The following is a 7415-nucleotide window of genomic DNA, read 5'->3' on the forward strand; positions in this document are numbered from 1 at the left end:
TAGGGTCTCTTTTTGACTCAAGCACCTTACCCCCCATGCATAGGAAACTTCTCAAGCAACTTCCTCATTAAGTTTGTAGGGTCTCTTTTTGACTCAAGCATTTTATCCCCCATGCATAGGAAGTTTCTTAAGCACCTTCCTCATTAAGTATAACAAGTACCTCAAGTATCTTAGTCATCAAGCATGACAAGCACCTTAGGTGGATTTCCCACCTAGCTTGCCTAAGGTCAAAGGCAAGTTTAGGTCGGGTTCCCACCTCAAGCCAGCCCTAGCTTTTGCCTAAGGTCAAAGATAAGTTTAGGTTGGGTACCCACCTCAAGCTCAGCACTAGCTTGCCTAAGGTCAAAGGACTTTTAACACTAACCATTGGAGGTCTTTAATGAAGCTAACCCTAAGTTCTTTTAAGCTCCATTAAATTCACATTGCTCTTTGATAGACTACCTCCTTTTGGACCCCTATTGAGACGTAAACATCTCTCCTCTTGGTCCCCTTCTTAGGTAAGTCTAGAAGCGCTTATTGCACATTGCTCTTTGATAGACCATCTCCTTTTGGACCCCTATTGAGATGTAACCGTCTCTCCTTTTGGTCCTGTGTTGAGATAGGTCTAGAAGCACATGTCTCTATTCTAACTCTTGTTCCTGTTTATTCTCCCACATTAAATGATCAGTTTAATATAAGAAAATCATTTGGTAAAGTTAGATATTATATTTTATGACATGCTATATATCCACAAAGTTGCCTTTTGAACTGAAAAAAACTTGACATTTTTTTGGGAATATCGATCTCACCATTAACTTACTCTTGCACAATTTTTTGAACCTAAACTGTGTGAAAAAACGGGTCTTGTTTTTTACTTTTTTTCAAAGTTTTGCAACTATACCACTCTGAACTTCATGATTGTGAGGTTTAGATTGCTAGAGGATAAGCCTTCATAGTTCTCAACATGTTTTGATGCTTCTTGGGAGAACTAAGTATTAAAATTGAAAGTTATGAGTAACTTACAAGAATTGCATAATCTTGTTTTTTGGCCAAAATTAGCACTTTTATGAGTTTTTTGGTGGCTTTCTTAATATCCAAATTCAATTTTGATTATGAAAGTGGAATGTATAACATAAAGCTAATCTTCCTTGAGTTTTGGGGGACCTAGTATGCTCTATAGAATATTATATGATGCTGGTTGAGTTTTTTGATTGCTGAAGAATACGAGACATTTTAGAGTAGCAAGTATAACATTCTCAATATTGCTAGTTTCTTAGGTCAATATTGTGTATTATGTAGGTAGTCACCATATCTAATCATAAACTACAAACTTGGCTAGATATTGAGTAGTTTCCATGGGTTTCTAGAGATCATAATGCTAAACCCAGTTTTTGCATGTTTGTTGTATTTAGCACTTTATCATTGTCCCCAAGTTTCCACTTAGTAAGAGATCCATTTTTCTTTTGACATGCTCCATGGCTCCTTTTGAATCCAAAGGCCCAAAGGGAACTAAAAAAACATGTGTATAGTATCTGTATTGAGTGTGACTATAGAAACTTTGATGATAGGTCCGCAGAATGGCAAAAATGCAACTTTTTTGTACCTATTCTTTTTGCCCAAAAAAAATTTAGTGAGGTAAAAGCAACCATATGTTTTGATCACCAACCCATTGAAGTTAATGGGGCATTTTATCTCATGTCCTACAAAAATCCCCACTCTTATTTATATGCAATCAACCATAAGAAAAGGCTTTTTTGGGCAAAATGCAATGGTCCATTAACTTTGGAGGCTTGTAGTGACCAAGAGATGATAAATTTTACAAGTTTCTCATTTTTTCCATATGTAGTTGTCCTTGAACTATCAGCTCATGAAAGGATTTTTCAAAATGAGTGGATCTACTATGGTTTTGGAAATTTTTTCCAAAACCCTGAAAGGACACTTTTATGTCCTCTTAGGTTACCAGACTAGTGTTAATGTTTTAGAAATAGCACTGTGATACCTTTTATATTCACAGTAGCATAGGTAATTGTTTAAGATATAGAAATTGGGCTATGGAAACCTCCTGTGAGGGTAAAAGATACAATACTTATTGAGATTTTTTGAAAAAAAAGAGTAACAATACAAAGGAAATGCTAGCGAAATTTTCACAAGTTAGAATAATAGTATGTAGAAACACAAGGTAGTAACACTTTAATATTTTTTCAAAGTAAGCACTTGAAAATATATACCATAGTAGTAAACGTTTTGAATCATAAAAAGATATATATATATATGATTATAAAGAGGGGCAAAAAATAAAGCTCTAAACATAAGAAACTAAAGATTATTTGTCTAGTTATTGTTAATAAACAGGGATACAAGCAGACCGCTAAGATGAGCATCACTCAGGACGTACTTAAGCTCCAATGAATTTGGGAAAAGCTTATGGCTGCACATAGTAGGCAAAAGCCAATAGCAATTAGGGACCCTATCTCCAAACCATGTAAACCCATAAAGTCTTTCAAAGACCGTAATAGACCATACTTACATAGACGAGCCAAAGGAAACATAACATATGTTTAGGAGTATAGTTGGGGTCTGGGATGTGATAGCAATAACAAGTAGTGGGGATTGCTTGATAACCTGTCACCCATTTTGAACAAATTGATTCTAATTAATTGTACTTATGGTTGGTTGGCAGGTAAAGATCCCTGCTCTCATCTGGTAGGAGTTCCGGCTTAAACTCCTACTTTCTCATGTATCATACTATCTTGTAATGAATTTTATATATCAGGAAGTCTTTTTTGTTTTGTTCTTTATACAATATGCATTTGCAAACAGTATTTAAGTCTTTCAGTATATGATTCTGAATTATGGGATTTTTAATTCAAACACACACAAAATCTCCCAAGATACCTTTGGTCGGGTATCCGTCATATCCTGAGAATATTGAATACTGGTATGATATATATTTAGATGGTTTGTGTAATACTATATGGTAATTGATTCAGGATTTTTGGATTCCATCTCTCACCCGTTTGGGATATGGTATAGAAGAAGACGTTCATGTTGGGGTATAAAGCCCAATGTGGTCGCCCAGGTAAGTGGGCGGGCTGCCAGGTATGTACACATATTCTTTGTAAAAACCTAATAAGAACTCACTATGCTCTACACATTACAGTAGAGCGAGTTCACCGTATCGTCGTGCTCTTCTTCTCGCACTCTCTCTCGCATCGTACTTCCGCTCGTACTCCTTCAACTGGTATCAGAGCTCAGATCGATGCTCAGGCCAGCACTGTAGGAGGCTAGAGTCACCAGCTCATATTGGAGTGAAATTCGATAGGCAAAGACACGGCCTCAAATCCAATGGGTAAGCCCAAAGGGCTTGGTGCTCTCAGAATTTCATTCTGAGGTCATCTCGGCCACCGTTCGGCTTCGACAAAGTTCTGCGCATGCCATTTTTGACTACGTGGTCTCGACGGGTGCATATCCGACTCTGCAAATTTGGGGTTTCGGCCTACGAGTGCAGGTGCTGAGGATATCGACACTCCCAGAGTGCTGATTTGTAGCTGTCTACACATCGAAGGACGGCTCACAGTTCTTGGAGGCGTGTCACATACGACACGGGCGTATCTACACACAGACTGTAGGCGACATCCACTAGTTCATCAGGTAGCTTGTGTTTGCTACTTGATATTCCAGATTTCATCTTGACATTGCAGGTACTTCCACATGGGATGTATTGTCAGAGATGATGTATGTCTGTTGAGGGTTTGCTGGCTGTGAGTCACACAGCAAACAACCGTCGCAGCGGTTACAGCATATAGTGGGAAATTTGTGGATGTATGATTTTGTGGGAAGTCTATGTACTGTCAGATTTACTGCGGCCTTTGTTGAGGGTCGAGTGAGGTTTTATTGAGTTGGGGAATTCTCGAATGTTGAGATCCTTTCGGTGATACAGGTCTTGGAGCGATCTCGCAAGCACCCTTAGATAGGCAGCTAGGATGTATTGATTGTGAGTTAGACAGTTGGGATTGCATCTTTGTTTTATTGCCGTTGAGGCATTGTCGCAGTCTATGCTTACAGGACAGTGACAGGACAGTGAGAGACAGTACAGGTGCAGGACAGGTTTACCCACAGCTTACAGTGTTAGAGAGACAGTGGTTTTTTGAGCTATTTTTTTGTCTGTTTTTTAGTACACTAGAGCCATTTTACAAAGGAGACTCTGCTGAAATTCTTGCAGAATCTGAAGTTTTCTTGGTTCATTTGACAGGTGATATTGGTTCAGAGGTCAGTTTACAGGGGAAACTCTGCCAAATTTTTCCCAGGAAAGTAAACTACTGTGAAGCGTAGCTAAGGCTCGATCATAGGACACTGTTCTTTACAATATCAAGAAGCTGGATGGAACCAATTTTCCATTGTGGAAGAAGCAGATTTGGCACGTGTTGGTACAAAAGAAGCAGATAAAACCTATAAAGCTCAAGGGGATAAAACCAGAAGATATGGACGAAGATGAATGGAGCGAAATGGATGAATTGGCACTTTCTACCATTATGCTGACTTTGGCAGAAAGCGTTTACTTCAATGTAGCAGACGAGATGTCGGCTTATCAAGCATGGTTAAAGCTGAGTGATCTTTATGAGAAGCAGAGTGCAGCTTCACAGGTATACTGGCTTAAGAAGCTTGTTGACTTGAAGATGAAAGAAGGGACCCCTATGTCCAATCATCTGAATGAATTCAACACCATCTACAGTCAGTTGTTAGCTCAAGGTGTCAAGTTTGATGAACCCGTTAGAGCTATGTTCCTGTTGATCACATTGCCGAAAAGTTGGGACACTTTTCGCACAGCTTTGAGTAATTCTGCACCTCCAGATGGTTTGACCATAGCAGGTGTAGAAGGCAGTCTGCTTACTGAAGAAACCAACAGAAAGACAATGGACAAAGGCAAAGGAACAGCCTTAGTTGTCAGAGGAAGGACCAAAGAAAAGTACAAAGGTGAAAAGAGGGATCAGTCTCGTAGCAAGTCCCACAGTGCTAAAGGCAAGAGTGACATAGAATGCTACCATTGTGGCAAGAAGGGTCACATGAAAAGAGACTGCATAGAATGGAAAGCAGAAAAAGGCAAAGAGAAAGCTGAAGACCATGGTGAGAAGAACAAGTCCTCAGTGAAAATTCAAGAAATAAATGTGACAAACACTGTTGCAGAGGATGACTGTCTAGTGTCAGGAGACATCTACTTCTTGAAGAATACAATGGATTCAGCTCTTCTTATAGCATCTGATGGAAATGCACTGAGTGACTGGATTATAGACTCAGGGGCATCACTTCATTTGTCTCCAAACAAGGAGTGGTTTACCTCTTATGTGACCACTAAAGATCATGTTCGGCTAGGCAATGGGCAGACATGTGAGATCTTAGTGTTGGAGATGTTCAATTGAAGTTTCAGAATGGCTCTTCTTTCACGCTGAAGAATGTGAGACATGTTCCCGCAATTACAAAGAGCTTGATCAGCACAGGTTTACTTGATGCTGCTGGCTACATCACCACTTTTGGACAGAACATGTGGAAGATATCCAAGGGTTCTATGACAGTAGCACATGGAGTAAAGTCTGGAGGACTTTACATGATTTATGTATCAAATGTCTCTAAAAATGTAATCAATGTAACCGAGCAGCCGAACGTTTCTTTGTGGCATAGCCGGTTAGGACATATGTCCAAGAAGGGAATGGAAATCTTGTCTCGTTCTGGTTATTTTCCTGGCTTGTCATTTAATGATTTTGAATTCTGTGAACATTGTCTGTATGGTAAGCAAACACAGCAGCCACATAAGCATAGAAGCAGTAGAAGAGATACACAGTTGGCACTTGTTCATAGTGATTTGTGTGGACCTATACCTAACCTATCTCTAGGGGGAGCTTCTTACTTTATGACATTTATAGATCATTACTCGAGGAAAGTATGGGTTTACTTTCTCAAGCACAAGGATGAAGCGTTTAGTGTTTTCAAAACGTTTGTGACACTTGTGGAGAATCAAAGTGGCAAGAAGCTTAAATGCTTATGCACCGACAATGGTGGAGAGTATGTTTCAAAGGCCTTTCAAGACTTTTGTGAGTCAAAAGGTATAAAACGTGAACTTACTGCTCCTTACAATCCTCCTCAAAATGGTGTTGCTGAGAGGATGAATAGGACCATACAAGAGAAGGTCAGAAGTATGTTGTCTAATGCACAACTGCCAAATGGGTTTTGGGCTGAAGCTGTATCAACAGCTGTTCATCTTATAAATAGATCTCCTAGCAAGGTTTTGCAGAAGGATTCAGTGGCAGAGATGGTATGGTCAGGCAAAATGTCCTCATACAAGCATCTTAGATTCTTTGGCTGTGAGGCATATACTCATGTTCCAAAGGAATTTAGGAACAAACTTGAGCCAAAGAATAGAAAGTGCATCTTTCTAGGCTATGGTAATTCTGGTGAGATGGGGTACAGACTTTGGGATCCCGAATCCAGAAAGGTTATCCACAGCAATGATGTTCACTTTAATGAAGCCAAATATCATTCTAAACCAGAGAGGGTTGAGGAGATTAGAAGAGTTGTCTTCCAAGAAGATGGACCTACACGTGCAAGACAAAATGTCAGGGCTCAAGAGGAGCAAGGACAAGATAGATTGGAACCACAGGTTGTGGCTGAGCCTGAGCCACCTATTGTGCGTAGATCTGGACGTATCACGCGACCTCCTGATAGGTTTGTTCCATCTATGAACTATATCATGTTGATTGATTGCAATGAGCCTTCATGTTACAAGGAAGCAGTGCAAATGAAGGACTCCGGGAATTGGCAATTGGCCATGCAGTCAGAGATGACAGCTCTGCATAAAAACCAGACATGGAAGCTAGTTAAATTACCATAGGGCAAAAAGGCGCTACCTTGTAAATGGGTTTAGAGGTATAAGATCACCACTCATGATAGTCAGCCAAAGTACAAAGCAAGGCTTGTTGCCAAGGCCTTTAAGCAAGAACAAGGCATTGACTTTGATGAAGTCTTCTCTCCGGTGGTCAAGATGACTACATTGAGATGCTTTCTTGCATTGGTTGCCATATTAGATTTGGTGTTGCACCAAATGGATGTCAAGACAGTGTTCTTGCATGGTGATTTAGATGTGGAAATTTACATGCAGCGGCCAGAAGGGTTTGTTGAGAAAGGCAAGGAAGATTTGGTATGCCATTTGTTAAAGAGTCTTTATGGCTTAAAACAATCACCGAGGGCATGGTACCATAAGTTCCACAAGTTTATGCTTTCTCAAGGCTACAAACGTAGTGAGTTCGATCACTGTCTATATACAAAGAAGGCTAAGGATGGCAGTTGGCTGATCCTTATTTTGTATGTGGATGACATGTTGATTGCTGGCAAGCACTTGGAAGAAATTTCAGCTTTGAAGTCAAAGATGGCAAAATCGTTTGACA

This window comes from Adiantum capillus-veneris, chromosome 26 (genome assembly GCF_014529385.1).
Source record: "Adiantum capillus-veneris isolate H3 chromosome 26, ASM1452938v2, whole genome shotgun sequence".
In the NCBI taxonomy this organism is placed as follows: domain Eukaryota; kingdom Viridiplantae; phylum Streptophyta; class Polypodiopsida; order Polypodiales; family Pteridaceae; genus Adiantum; species Adiantum capillus-veneris.